The 15,538-nt window shown below is 54.8% G+C and overlaps 1 non-coding gene across 1 annotated transcript; it reads left to right on the forward strand.

Moving 5' to 3' along the window:
- The first annotated feature begins 1,540 nt into the window (after positions 1-1,540).
- Positions 1,541-1,613, forward strand: trnav-cac (transfer RNA valine (anticodon CAC)). The gene has a single exon. It is a non-coding gene; the product is annotated as a tRNA-Val (tRNA).
- Positions 1,614-15,538: the final 13,925 nt, after the last annotated feature.

The following is a 15,538-nucleotide window of genomic DNA, read 5'->3' on the forward strand; positions in this document are numbered from 1 at the left end:
TTTTGTTTCATCGCGCCCTTTGTTCCTCTCTCCAGCGCCCCCTGCCTAAAGTGACGCTTCCCTTTCTCAGCCCGAAACGCAAGCGAGACACCAGCAGCGGTCCCTGCAGGTTTCCGTAGTGTAGCGGCTATCACGTTCGCCTAACACGCGAAAGGTCCCCGGTTCGAGACCGGGCGGAAACAGCCTCTTGTTGCACGCTCCTGTACTTCACAGAGGTCTTGAGCGACCGGTCATTTGTTCCCAATGTATTTCCGGTGCCTTCATGCACTCTTGTACCAAACGCACGTTCCTTCTGTACGCGGAGCCGATCATTTGCAATTGGGCTGTGCCGACAGACCAGGACGAGCTCTGTCGGCTCAAAAGCAGCGCAGGACCTGCAAGAACAACAGAAAGATTAGCATCCAGTGAGCCCAAGATCTCATCAAGAATCGGCTCCAGCAACAGGGCTGGGCGCATTGTTCCATTCTCCGACCACTCTCGGTGTAAACAAGTCCCTCCTGGTCTCTGCTTGAAATGCACTTTCCTGCGTTTGCTTTGGTGTAACTGGCTTCCCCTGCATGGGCGAATGTGAAGAAGATCCTTAGTAAGTCGTTGAAGAAAACCGAGAAGAGGTCGGAGTGGCCTCTGTCGTTCATCAACGATCCAGTCAGGCAGTACTCCTCTGTAAAGCGCCGTTCGTTCACATCGATTGGCTTTCTTTTGCCTTCATTCGCGCAAGTAGTAAAAGTAGACGCCCCTATTCTGCCGTGACCCGGATTCGAACCGGGGTTGTTGCGGCCACAACGCAAAGTACTGACCACTATACGATCACGGCGAGTTACCGATACACACATGGTAGGGCGGAAAAGGCTGTGCTCTCTTCGTGTGACCTAATTCGGAAAAGTCCTGACGTTGCATTTCAACTGAGCCCCAGTATACATCGACCCTTCGACACTCTGAGTGACAACTCTCTTGCGTGTTTTCTCATATTTATGTAGTTTGCTTGCATGATGCCCGGAACAGCGGGGTTGTGTGCTCCCATATGGTCTAGCGGTTAGGATTCCTGGTTTTCACCCAGGCGGCCCGGGTTTGACTCCCGGTATGGGAACGTGTCAGTTTTGCCTCCTGCTTTCCAAAAGATCAGCACCGTGTACGAAGGAGCCGCATTAAAACCACTCGAACGTGCAAAACGCGCGAGAAGAGGGGGCGCTTGTTTCCAACCGAAGACTTCTCGCGTGTGAGACGAGCTGATCATCGCTGCAGGAGGTGGGAGGGTTACTCTGGTAGACAGGGCTGACCTTCGGCAATAGGATTTATACTCTCCAAGATGATATTTGCACTTTCTGGAGAGGCGATTTTCTCCACTTCAGTAGCCCGATTTCGTCGATTGCGTGGAGAGGGCTGTAGAATGTGGCGCCGCCTTTCCTGCTCCGTCCATGACAGGCGTGCTGCTCTCTGGAGAGAGAGCACGGTCCATCAGCGCACTCCAATAAAGGCACTGGAAGCAGCTGAATCGCATTGGCGAAGCTCAGCGCTGGGCCGCTGGGCAGGGATTGCCACCGTTTCCGTAGTGTAGTGGTTATCACGTTCGCCTCACACGCGAAAGGTCCCCGGTTCGAAACCGGGCGGAAACAGACCGGCTTCCTTTGTCGGCACGCACAAAAGGGGATTGGGGATTCGCCTAGCGCTGTGATCGCACAGACCCACTCACCTCTTAGTGTGGCGGGATCTGCACAGTGCATGTCGCAGCGCATCCTGCTTTCACTCCAATGCGCGTCCTGATGTACCCCAGTCTCCCGCGTGACAGGTGGGGATAATCACCACTATACTAACGAGGAAGACATCGCTCTCTCCGACCCCCGGCATCGTGTCCCGACCCACTGTGCTGGAAGCCGACGCGTGCTGTGATTCCTTTACGGAGCAGAAATGACAACCGAGGAGCCGAGAGATCATTTCAGCATTTCGCGTCTGAACAGAAAACACAAACGACCAACTCGGAATGACTTGCCTTTGACGCTTATCAAAGCGTTCTTTGTGCATCGAACAGACCCACTCACCTCTTAGTGTGGCGGGATCTGCACAGTGCATGTCGCAGCGCTTCCTGCTTTCACTTCAATGTGCTTTCTGATGTCGAGTCGTGTGCCGTGCGGAGGCTCTGAAAGCGAGAGCAATGAAAAGGTGCACGACGCTGTGAAAGAAAACAGAGAAGTGAAAGGCAGTCCTTTCTCTAAGGAGGTAAAAGAAAAGCTTTCTACTCCCCGTCGGGGAATCGAACCCCGGTCTCACGCGTGACAGGCAAGGATACTCGCCACTATACTAACGAGGAAGACATCACACCCTTCGATCCCCGGCATCGTGTCCCGACCCAGCGTGCTGGAAGGCGACGCGTGCTGTGATTCCTTTACGGAGCAGAAATGACAACCGAGGAGCCGAGAGATCATTGCAGCATTTCGCGTCTGAACGGAAAACACAAACGACCAACTCGGAATGACTTGCTTTTGACGCTTTTCAAAGCGTTCTTTGTGCACGACGACTGCGCCGCCTAGCAGATACAAATGGGTTGTACAACTCTGAACTAGCAAATGGAAGAGGGCTAAGCCCCCTCTCTTTTAGCCCAGGTTCGATCTGTCTCCCAGAATCACCAGGGCGCACGCACACACACACACCCGTGCCGTTGAAGTGCTCTGCTTCATTTCTAAGGGCAACTCAACATTCACTCCTACCCCGAGAACAGAAAAGACAGCGTCCGCAGCAACAACAGCTCAGGTCTCTGCACAGGAACTAAGCTGCCCCCATCTCCTCTGCTCTGCGGCTCCTGTGGAGTGGAGTCCTGCCTGGAGCCGTGTTTGCAGGCGGCGGCTCCCCGCGCTCTGTCTGTGCGTCGTGTCCAAGAGCTCCTGGGAGGAAGAGAGAGCCCTCCCACTCGGGGGCTTTTCCACGGTCTGTGTGAGGAGGGGCGGGTGTGTCCAGTAGCTTATCGAGCGGAAGCCTGGGGCGGCGGAGAGCTGTGATCGTGCAGACCTTGAGGTGTCACCTCTTTGTCTGCTTTCCCGCCCCCCCTCCGCCCAAGCTCTGCTCCAGAGTAGCCCGGCAACCCCTCACACCTGCACGTGTCACAACCTAAGGTGTGGTCATGAGACACCCATGGGGTGCTGTTCTGTTCTTGCTAATTGTTTCCTGCCCGTCGCAGGCAGGAGTCCATGCGAGGAAGATGCGCTGGACAGAGCTCAGAGGGCGCAGCTGGGTGGCTTTCCTTCTGAGTGACGTTCCTGCAACACTCTCCCGCTCCTCTTGGTGCGCTCATGCCGCAACACAGGAAGGCTGGAGCAGGTGGCTGTGGGCTCTGTGCACTGCCGAAATAGCTCAGTTGGGAGAGCGTTAGACTGAAGATCTAAAGGTCCCTGGTTCGATCCCGGGTTTCAGCATTTTGTTTCATCGCGCCCTTTGTTCCTCTCTCCAGCGCCCCCTGCCTAAAGTGACGCTTCCCTTTCTCAGCCCGAAACGCAAGCGAGACACCAGCAGCAATCCCTGCAGGTTTCCGTAGTGTAGCGGCTATCACGTTCGCCTAACACGCGAAAGGTCCCCGGTTCGAGACCGGGCGGAAACAGCCTCTTGTTGCACGCTCCTGTACTTCACAGAGGTCTTGAGCGACCGGTCATTTGTTCCCAATGTATTTCCGGTGCCTTCATGCACTCTTGTACCAAACGCACGTTCCTTCTCTACGCGGAGCCGATCATTTGCAATTGGGCTGTGCCGACAGACCAGGACGAGCTCTGTCGGCTCCAAAGCAGCGCAGGACCTGCAAGAACAACAGAAAGATTAGCATCCAGTGAGCCCAAGATCTCATCAAGAATCGGCTCCAGCAACAGGGCTGGGCGCATTGTTCCATTCTCCGACCACTCTCGGTGTAAACAAGTCCCTCCTGGTCTCTGCTTGAAATGCACTTTCCTGCGTTTGCTTTGGTGTAACTGGCTTCCCCTGCATGGGCGAATGTGAAGAAGATCCTTAGTAAGTCGTTGAAGAAAACCGAGAAGAGGTCGGAGTGGCCTCTGTCGTTCATCAACGATCCAGTCAGGCAGTACTCCTCTGTAAAGCGCCGTTCGTTCACATCGATTGGCTTTCTTTTGCCTTCATTCGCGCAAGTAGTAAAAGTAGACGCCCCTATTCTGCCGTGACCCGGATTCGAACCGGGGTTGTTGCGGCCACAACGCAAAGTACTGACCACTATACGATCACGGCGAGTTACCGATACACACATGGTAGGGCGGAAAAGGCTGTGCTCTCTTCGTGTGACCTAATTCGGAAAAGTCCTGACGTTGCATTTCAACTGAGCCCCAGTATACATCGACCCTTCGACACTCTGAGTGACAACTCTCTTGCGTGTTTTCTCATATTTATGTAGTTTGCTTGCATGATGCCCGGAACAGCGGGGTTGTGTGCTCCCATATGGTCTAGCGGTTAGGATTCCTGGTTTTCACCCAGGCGGCCCGGGTTTGACTCCCGGTATGGGAACGTGTCAGTTTTGCCTCCTGCTTTCCAAAAGATCAGCACCGTGTACGAAGGAGCCGCATTAAAACCACTCGAACGTGCAAAACGCGCGAGAAGAGGGGGCGCTTGTTTCCAACCGAAGACTTCTCGCGTGTGAGACGAGCTGATCATCGCTGCAGGAGGTGGGAGGGTTACTCTGGTAGACAGGGCTGACCTTCGGCAATAGGATTTATACTCTCCAAGATGATATTTGCACTTTCTGGAGAGGCGATTTTCTCCACTTCAGTAGCCCGATTTCGTCGATTGCGTGGAGAGGGCTGTAGAATGTGGCGCCGCTTTTCCTGCTCCGTCCATGACAGGCGTGCTGGTCTCTGGAGAGAGAGCACGGTCCATCAGCGCACTCCAATAAAGGCACTGGAAGCAGCTGAATCGCATTGGCGAAGCTCAGCACTGGGCCGCTGGGAAGGGTTTGCTACCGTTTCCGTAGTGTAGTGGTTATCACGTTTGCCTCCCACGCGAAAAGTCAATGGTTCGAAACTGGGCGGAAACAGACCGGCTTCTTTTGTCGCCACGCACAAAAGGGGATTGGGGATTCGCCTAGCGCTGTGATCGCACAGACCCACTCACCTCTTAGTGTGGCGGGATCTGCACAGTGCATGTCGCAGCGCATCCTGCTTTCACTCCAATGCGCGTCCTGATGTACCCCAGTCTCCCGCGTGACAGGTGGGGATAATCACCACTATACTAACGAGGAAGACATCGCACCCTTCGACCCCCGGCATCGTGTCCCGACCCACCGTGCTGGAAGCCGACGCGTGCTGTGATTCCTTTACGGAGCAGAAATGACAACCGAGGAGCCGAGAGATCATTTCAGCATTTCGCGTCTGAACAGAAAACACAAACGACCAACTCGGAATGACTTGCCTTTGACGCTTATCAAAGCGTTCTTTGTGCATCGAACAGACCCACTCACCTCTTAGTGTGGCGGGATCTGCACACTGCATGTCGCAGCGCTTCCTGCTTTCACTTCAATGTGCTTTCTGATGTCGAGTCGTGTGCCGTGCGGAGGCTCTGAAAGCGAGAGCAATGAAAAGGTGCACGACGCTGTGAAAGAAAACAGAGAAGTGAAAGGCAGTCCTTTCTCTAAGGAGGTAAAAGAAAAGCTTTCTACTCCCCGTCGGGGAATCGAACCCCGGTCTCACGCGTGACAGGCAAGGATACTCGCCACTATACTAACGAGGAAGACGTCACACCCTTCGATCCCCGGCATCGTGTCCCGACCCAGCGTGCTGGAAGGCGACGCGTGCTGTGATTCCTTTACGGAGCAGAAATGACAACCGAGGAGCCGAGAGATCATTTCAGCATTTCGCGTCTGAACGGAAAACACAAACGACCAACTCGGAATGACTTGCTTTTGACGCTTTTCAAAGCGTTCTTTGTGCACGACGACTGCGCCGCCTAGCAGATACAAATGGGTTGTACAACTCTGAACTAGCAAATGGAAGAGGGCTAAGCCCCCTCTCTTTTAGCCCAGGTTCGATCTGTCTCCCAGAATCACCAGGGCGCACGCACACACACACACCCGTGCCGTTGAAGTGCTCTGCTTCATTTCTAAGGGCAACTCAACATTCACTCCTACCCCGAGAACAGAAAAGACAGCGTCCGCAGCAACAACAGCTCAGGTCTCTGCACAGGAACTAAGCTGCCCCCATCTCCTCTGCTCTGCGGCTCCTGTGGAGTGGAGTCCTGCCTGGAGCCGTGTTTGCAGGCGGCGGCTCCCCGCGCTCTGTCTGTGCGTCGTGTCCAAGAGCTCCTGGGAGGAAGAGAGAGCCCTCCCACTCGGGGGCTTTTCCACGGTCTGTGTGAGGAGGGGCGGGTGTGTCCAGTAGCTTATCGAGCGGAAGCCTGGGGCGGCGGAGAGCTGTGATCGTGCAGACCTTGAGGTGTCACCTCTTTGTCTGCTTTCCCGCCCCCCCTCCGCCCAAGCTCTGCTCCAGAGTAGCCCGGCAACCCCTCACACCTGCACGTGTCACAACCTAAGGTGTGGTCATGAGACACCCATGGGGTGCTGTTCTGTTCTTGCTAATTGTTTCCTGCCCGTCGCAGGCAGGAGTCCATGCGAGGAAGATGCGCTGGACAGAGCTCAGAGGGCGCAGCTGGGTGGCTTTCCTTCTGAGTGACGTTCCTGCAACACTCTCCCGCTCCTCTTGGTGCGCTCATGCCGCAACACAGGAAGGCTGGAGCAGGTGGCTGTGGGCTCTGTGCACTGCCGAAATAGGTCAGTTGGGAGAGCGTTAGACTGAAGATCTAAAGGTCCCTGGTTCGATCCCGGGTTTCAGCATTTTGTATCATCGCGCCCTTTGTTCCTCTCTCCAGCGCCCCCTGCCTAAAGTGACGCTTCCCTTTCTCAGCCCGAAACGCAAGCGAGACACCAGCAGCAATCCCTGCAGGTTTCCGTAGTGTAGCGGCTATCACGTTCGCCTAACACGCGAAAGGTCCCCGGTTCGAGACCGGGCGGAAACAGCCTCTTGTTGCACGCTCCTGTACTTCACAGAGGTCTTGAGCGACCGGTCATTTGTTCCCAATGTATTTCCGGTGCCTTCATGCACTCTTGTACCAAACGCACGTTCCTTCTCTACGCGGAGCCGATCATTTGCAATTGGGCTGTGCCGACAGACCAGGACGAGCTCTGTCGGCTCCAAAGCAGCGCAGGACCTGCAAGAACAACAGAAAGATTAGCATCCAGTGAGCCCAAGATCTCATCAAGAATCGGCTCCAGCAACAGGGCTGGGCGCATTGTTCCATTCTCCGACCACTCTCGGTGTAAACAAGTCCCTCCTGGTCTCTGCTTGAAATGCACTTTCCTGCGTTTGCTTTGGTGTAACTGGCTTCCCCTGCATGGGCGAATGTGAAGAAGATCCTTAGTAAGTCGTTGAAGAAAACCGAGAAGAGGTCGGAGTGGCCTCTGTCGTTCATCAACGATCCAGTCAGGCAGTACTCCTCTGTAAAGCGCCGTTCGTTCACATCGATTGGCTTTCTTTTGCCTTCATTCGCGCAAGTAGTAAAAGTAGACGCCCCTATTCTGCCGTGACCCGGATTCGAACCGGGGTTGTTGCGGCCACAACGCAAAGTACTGACCACTATACGATCACGGCGAGTTACCGATACACACATGGTAGGGCGGAAAAGGCTGTGCTCTCTTCGTGTGACCTAATTCGGAAAAGTCCTGACGTTGCATTTCAACTGAGCCCCAGTATACATCGACCCTTCGACACTCTGAGTGACAACTCTCTTGCGTGTTTTCTCATATTTATGTAGTTTGCTTGCATGATGCCCGGAACAGCGGGGTTGTGTGCTCCCATATGGTCTAGCGGTTAGGATTCCTGGTTTTCACCCAGGCGGCCCGGGTTTGACTCCCGGTATGGGAACGTGTCAGTTTTGCCTCCTGCTTTCCAAAAGATCAGCACCGTGTACGAAGGAGCCGCATTAAAACCACTCGAACGTGCAAAACGCGCGAGAAGAGGGGGCGCTTGTTTCCAACCGAAGACTTCTCGCGTGTGAGACGAGCTGATCATCGCTGCAGGAGGTGGGAGGGTTACTCTGGTAGACAGGGCTGACCTTCGGCAATAGGATTTATACTCTCCAAGATGATATTTGCACTTTCTGGAGAGGCGATTTTCTCCACTTCAGTAGCCCGATTTCGTCGATTGCGTGGAGAGGGCTGTAGAATGTGGCGCCGCTTTTCCTGCTCCGTCCATGACAGGCGTGCTGGTCTCTGGAGAGAGAGCACGGTCCATCAGCGCACTCCAATAAAGGCACTGGAAGCAGCTGAATCGCATTGGCGAAGCTCAGCACTGGGCCGCTGGGAAGGGTTTGCTACCGTTTCCGTAGTGTAGTGGTTATCACGTTTGCCTCCCACGCGAAAAGTCAATGGTTCGAAACTGGGCGGAAACAGACCGGCTTCTTTTGTCGCCACGCACAAAAGGGGATTGGGGATTCGCCTAGCGCTGTGATCGCACAGACCCACTCACCTCTTAGTGTGGCGGGATCTGCACAGTGCATGTCGCAGCGCATCCTGCTTTCACTCCAATGCGCGTCCTGATGTACCCCAGTCTCCCGCGTGACAGGTGGGGATAATCACCACTATACTAACGAGGAAGACATCGCACCCTTCGACCCCCGGCATCGTGTCCCGACCCACCGTGCTGGAAGCCGACGCGTGCTGTGATTCCTTTACGGAGCAGAAATGACAACCGAGGAGCCGAGAGATCATTTCAGCATTTCGCGTCTGAACAGAAAACACAAACGACCAACTCGGAATGACTTGCCTTTGACGCTTATCAAAGCGTTCTTTGTGCATCGAACAGACCCACTCACCTCTTAGTGTGGCGGGATCTGCACACTGCATGTCGCAGCGCTTCCTGCTTTCACTTCAATGTGCTTTCTGATGTCGAGTCGTGTGCCGTGCGGAGGCTCTGAAAGCGAGAGCAATGAAAAGGTGCACGACGCTGTGAAAGAAAACAGAGAAGTGAAAGGCAGTCCTTTCTCTAAGGAGGTAAAAGAAAAGCTTTCTACTCCCCGTCGGGGAATCGAACCCCGGTCTCACGCGTGACAGGCAAGGATACTCGCCACTATACTAACGAGGAAGACGTCACACCCTTCGATCCCCGGCATCGTGTCCCGACCCAGCGTGCTGGAAGGCGACGCGTGCTGTGATTCCTTTACGGAGCAGAAATGACAACCGAGGAGCCGAGAGATCATTTCAGCATTTCGCGTCTGAACGGAAAACACAAACGACCAACTCGGAATGACTTGCTTTTGACGCTTTTCAAAGCGTTCTTTGTGCACGACGACTGCGCCGCCTAGCAGATACAAATGGGTTGTACAACTCTGAACTAGCAAATGGAAGAGGGCTAAGCCCCCTCTCTTTTAGCCCAGGTTCGATCTGTCTCCCAGAATCACCAGGGCGCACGCACACACACACACCCGTGCCGTTGAAGTGCTCTGCTTCATTTCTAAGGGCAACTCAACATTCACTCCTACCCCGAGAACAGAAAAGACAGCGTCCGCAGCAACAACAGCTCAGGTCTCTGCACAGGAACTAAGCTGCCCCCATCTCCTCTGCTCTGCGGCTCCTGTGGAGTGGAGTCCTGCCTGGAGCCGTGTTTGCAGGCGGCGGCTCCCCGCGCTCTGTCTGTGCGTCGTGTCCAAGAGCTCCTGGGAGGAAGAGAGAGCCCTCCCACTCGGGGGCTTTTCCACGGTCTGTGTGAGGAGGGGCGGGTGTGTCCAGTAGCTTATCGAGCGGAAGCCTGGGGCGGCGGAGAGCTGTGATCGTGCAGACCTTGAGGTGTCACCTCTTTGTCTGCTTTCCCGCCCCCCCTCCGCCCAAGCTCTGCTCCAGAGTAGCCCGGCAACCCCTCACACCTGCACGTGTCACAACCTAAGGTGTGGTCATGAGACACCCATGGGGTGCTGTTCTGTTCTTGCTAATTGTTTCCTGCCCGTCGCAGGCAGGAGTCCATGCGAGGAAGATGCGCTGGACAGAGCTCAGAGGGCGCAGCTGGGTGGCTTTCCTTCTGAGTGACGTTCCTGCAACACTCTCCCGCTCCTCTTGGTGCGCTCATGCCGCAACACAGGAAGGCTGGAGCAGGTGGCTGTGGGCTCTGTGCACTGCCGAAATAGGTCAGTTGGGAGAGCGTTAGACTGAAGATCTAAAGGTCCCTGGTTCGATCCCGGGTTTCAGCATTTTGTTTCATCGCGCCCTTTGTTCCTCTCTCCAGCGCCCCCTGCCTAAAGTGACGCTTCCCTTTCTCAGCCCGAAACGCAAGCGAGACACCAGCAGCAATCCCTGCAGGTTTCCGTAGTGTAGCGGCTATCACGTTCGCCTAACACGCGAAAGGTCCCCGGTTCGAGACCGGGCGGAAACAGCCTCTTGTTGCACGCTCCTGTACTTCACAGAGGTCTTGAGCGACCGGTCATTTGTTCCCAATGTATTTCCGGTGCCTTCATGCACTCTTGTACCAAACGCACGTTCCTTCTCTACGCGGAGCCGATCATTTGCAATTGGGCTGTGCCGACAGACCAGGACGAGCTCTGTCGGCTCAAAAGCAGCGCAGGACCTGCAAGAACAACAGAAAGATTAGTATCCAGTGAGCCCAAGATCTCATCAAGAATCGGCTCCAGCAACAGGGCTGGGCGCATTGTTCCATTCTCCGACCACTCTCGGTGTAAACAAGTCCCTCCTGGTCTCTGCTTGAAATGCACTTTCCTGCGTTTGCTTTGGTGTAACTGGCTTCCCCTGCATGGGCGAATGTGAAGAAGATCCTTAGTAAGTCGTTGAAGAAAACCGAGAAGAGGTCGGAGTGGCCTCTGTCGTTCATCAACGATCCAGTCAGGCAGTACTCCTCTGTAAAGCGCCGTTCGTTCACATCGATTGGCTTTCTTTTGCCTTCATTCGCGCAAGTAGTAAAAGTAGACGCCCCTATTCTGCCGTGACCCGGATTCGAACCGGGGTTGTTGCGGCCACAACGCAAAGTACTGACCACTATACGATCACGGCGAGTTACCGATACACACATGGTAGGGCGGAAAAGGCTGTGCTCTCTTCGTGTGACCTAATTCGGAAAAGTCCTGACGTTGCATTTCAACTGAGCCCCAGTATACATCGACCCTTCGACACTCTGAGTGACAACTCTCTTGCGTGTTTTCTCATATTTATGTAGTTTGCTTGCATGATGCCCGGAACAGCGGGGTTGTGTGCTCCCATATGGTCTAGCGGTTAGGATTCCTGGTTTTCACCCAGGCGGCCCGGGTTTGACTCCCGGTATGGGAACGTGTCAGTTTTGCCTCCTGCTTTCCAAAAGATCAGCACCGTGTACGAAGGAGCCGCATTAAAACCACTCGAACGTGCAAAACGCGCGAGAAGAGGGGGCGCTTGTTTCCAACCGAAGACTTCTCGCGTGTGAGACGAGCTGATCATCGCTGCAGGAGGTGGGAGGGTTACTCTGGTAGACAGGGCTGACCTTCGGCAATAGGATTTATACTCTCCAAGATGATATTTGCACTTTCTGGAGAGGCGATTTTCTCCACTTCAGTAGCCCGATTTCGTCGATTGCGTGGAGAGGGCTGTAGAATGTGGCGCCGCTTTTCCTGCTCCGTCCATGACAGGCGTGCTGGTCTCTGGAGAGAGAGCACGGTCCATCAGCGCACTCCAATAAAGGCACTGGAAGCAGCTGAATCGCATTGGCGAAGCTCAGCACTGGGCCGCTGGGAAGGGTTTGCTACCGTTTCCGTAGTGTAGTGGTTATCACGTTTGCCTCCCACGCGAAAAGTCAATGGTTCGAAACTGGGCGGAAACAGACCGGCTTCTTTTGTCGCCACGCACAAAAGGGGATTGGGGATTCGCCTAGCGCTGTGATCGCACAGACCCACTCACCTCTTAGTGTGGCGGGATCTGCACAGTGCATGTCGCAGCGCATCCTGCTTTCACTCCAATGCGCGTCCTGATGTACCCCAGTCTCCCGCGTGACAGGTGGGGATAATCACCACTATACTAACGAGGAAGACATCGCTCTCTCCGACCCCCGGCATCGTGTCCCGACCCACTGTGCTGGAAGCCGACGCGTGCTGTGATTCCTTTACGGAGCAGAAATGACAACCGAGGAGCCGAGAGATCATTTCAGCATTTCGCGTCTGAACAGAAAACACAAACGACCAACTCGGAATGACTTGCCTTTGACGCTTATCAAAGCGTTCTTTGTGCATCGAACAGACCCACTCACCTCTTAGTGTGGCGGGATCTGCACAGTGCATGTCGCAGCGCTTCCTGCTTTCACTTCAATGTGCTTTCTGATGTCGAGTCGTGTGCCGTGCGGAGGCTCTGAAAGCGAGAGCAATGAAAAGGTGCACGACGCTGTGAAAGAAAACAGAGAAGTGAAAGGCAGTCCTTTCTCTAAGGAGGTAAAAGAAAAGCTTTCTACTCCCCGTCGGGGAATCGAACCCCGGTCTCACGCGTGACAGGCAAGGATACTCGCCACTATACTAACGAGGAAGACATCACACCCTTCGATCCCCGGCATCGTGTCCCGACCCAGCGTGCTGGAAGGCGACGCGTGCTGTGATTCCTTTACGGAGCAGAAATGACAACCGAGGAGCCGAGAGATCATTGCAGCATTTCGCGTCTGAACGGAAAACACAAACGACCAACTCGGAATGACTTGCTTTTGACGCTTTTCAAAGCGTTCTTTGTGCACGACGACTGCGCCGCCTAGCAGATACAAATGGGTTGTACAACTCTGAACTAGCAAATGGAAGAGGGCTAAGCCCCCTCTCTTTTAGCCCAGGTTCGATCTGTCTCCCAGAATCACCAGGGCGCACGCACACACACACACCCGTGCCGTTGAAGTGCTCTGCTTCATTTCTAAGGGCAACTCAACATTCACTCCTACCCCGAGAACAGAAAAGACAGCGTCCGCAGCAACAACAGCTCAGGTCTCTGCACAGGAACTAAGCTGCCCCCATCTCCTCTGCTCTGCGGCTCCTGTGGAGTGGAGTCCTGCCTGGAGCCGTGTTTGCAGGCGGCGGCTCCCCGCGCTCTGTCTGTGCGTCGTGTCCAAGAGCTCCTGGGAGGAAGAGAGAGCCCTCCCACTCGGGGGCTTTTCCACGGTCTGTGTGAGGAGGGGCGGGTGTGTCCAGTAGCTTATCGAGCGGAAGCCTGGGGCGGCGGAGAGCTGTGATCGTGCAGACCTTGAGGTGTCACCTCTTTGTCTGCTTTCCCGTCCCCCCTCCGCCCAAGCTCTGCTCCAGAGTATCCCGGCAACCCCTCACACCTGCACGTGTCACAACCTAAGGTGTGGTCATGAGACACCCATGGGGTGCTGTTCTGTTCTTGCTAATTGTTTCCTGCCCGTCGCAGGCAGGAGTCCATGCGAGGAAGATGCGCTGGACAGAGCTCAGAGGGCGCAGCTGGGTGGCTTTCCTTCTGAGTGACGTTCCTGCAACACTCTCCCGCTCCTCTTGGTGCGCTCATGCCGCAACACAGGAAGGCTGGAGCAGGTGGCTGTGGGCTCTGTGCACTGCCGAAATAGCTCAGTTGGGAGAGCGTTAGACTGAAGATCTAAAGGTCCCTGGTTCGATCCCGGGTTTCAGCATTTTGTTTCATCGCGCCCTTTGTTCCTCTCTCCAGCGCCCCCTGCCTAAAGTGACGCTTCCCTTTCTCAGCCCGAAACGCAAGCGAGACACCAGCAGCAATCCCTGCAGGTTTCCGTAGTGTAGCGGCTATCACGTTCGCCTAACACGCGAAAGGTCCCCGGTTCGAGACCGGGCGGAAACAGCCTCTTGTTGCACGCTCCTGTACTTCACAGAGGTCTTGAGCGACCGGTCATTTGTTCCCAATGTATTTCCGGTGCCTTCATGCACTCTTGTACCAAACGCACGTTCCTTCTCTACGCGGAGCCGATCATTTGCAATTGGGCTGTGCCGACAGACCAGGACGAGCTCTGTCGGCTCCAAAGCAGCGCAGGACCTGCAAGAACAACAGAAAGATTAGCATCCAGTGAGCCCAAGATCTCATCAAGAATCGGCTCCAGCAACAGGGCTGGGCGCATTGTTCCATTCTCCGACCACTCTCGGTGTAAACAAGTCCCTCCTGGTCTCTGCTTGAAATGCACTTTCCTGCGTTTGCTTTGGTGTAACTGGCTTCCCCTGCATGGGCGAATGTGAAGAAGATCCTTAGTAAGTCGTTGAAGAAAACCGAGAAGAGGTCGGAGTGGCCTCTGTCGTTCATCAACGATCCAGTCAGGCAGTACTCCTCTGTAAAGCGCCGTTCGTTCACATCGATTGGCTTTCTTTTGCCTTCATTCGCGCAAGTAGTAAAAGTAGACGCCCCTATTCTGCCGTGACCCGGATTCGAACCGGGGTTGTTGCGGCCACAACGCAAAGTACTGACCACTATACGATCACGGCGAGTTACCGATACACACATGGTAGGGCGGAAAAGGCTGTGCTCTCTTCGTGTGACCTAATTCGGAAAAGTCCTGACGTTGCATTTCAACTGAGCCCCAGTATACATCGACCCTTCGACACTCTGAGTGACAACTCTCTTGCGTGTTTTCTCATATTTATGTAGTTTGCTTGCATGATGCCCGGAACAGCGGGGTTGTGTGCTCCCATATGGTCTAGCGGTTAGGATTCCTGGTTTTCACCCAGGCGGCCCGGGTTTGACTCCCGGTATGGGAACGTGTCAGTTTTGCCTCCTGCTTTCCAAAAGATCAGCACCGTGTACGAAGGAGCCGCATTAAAACCACTCGAACGTGCAAAACGCGCGAGAAGAGGGGGCGCTTGTTTCCAACCGAAGACTTCTCGCGTGTGAGACGAGCTGATCATCGCTGCAGGAGGTGGGAGGGTTACTCTGGTAGACAGGGCTGACCTTCGGCAATAGGATTTATACTCTCCAAGATGATATTTGCACTTTCTGGAGAGGCGATTTTCTCCACTTCAGTAGCCCGATTTCGTCGATTGCGTGGAGAGGGCTGTAGAATGTGGCGCCGCTTTTCCTGCTCCGTCCATGACAGGCGTGCTGGTCTCTGGAGAGAGAGCACGGTCCATCAGCGCACTCCAATAAAGGCACTGGAAGCAGCTGAATCGCATTGGCGAAGCTCAGCACTGGGCCGCTGGGAAGGGTTTGCTACCGTTTCCGTAGTGTAGTGGTTATCACGTTTGCCTCCCACGCGAAAAGTCAATGGTTCGAAACTGGGCGGAAACAGACCGGCTTCTTTTGTCGCCACGCACAAAAGGGGATTGGGGATTCGCCTAGCGCTGTGATCGCACAGACCCACTCACCTCTTAGTGTGGCGGGATCTGCACAGTGCATGTCGCAGCGCATCCTGCTTTCACTCCAATGCGCGTCCTGATGTACCCCAGTCTCCCGCGTGACAGGTGGGGATAATCACCACTATACTAACGAGGAAGACATCGCACCCTTCGACCCCCGGCATCGTGTCCCGACCCACCGTGCTGGAAGCCGACGCGTGCTGTGATTCCTTTACGGAGCAGAAATGACAACCGAGGAGCC

This window comes from Atractosteus spatula (assembly GCF_055471065.1).
Source record: "Atractosteus spatula isolate fAtrSpa1 chromosome 10 unlocalized genomic scaffold, fAtrSpa1.hap1 SUPER_10_unloc_8, whole genome shotgun sequence".
Taxonomy (NCBI): Eukaryota; Metazoa; Chordata; class Actinopteri; order Semionotiformes; family Lepisosteidae; genus Atractosteus; species Atractosteus spatula.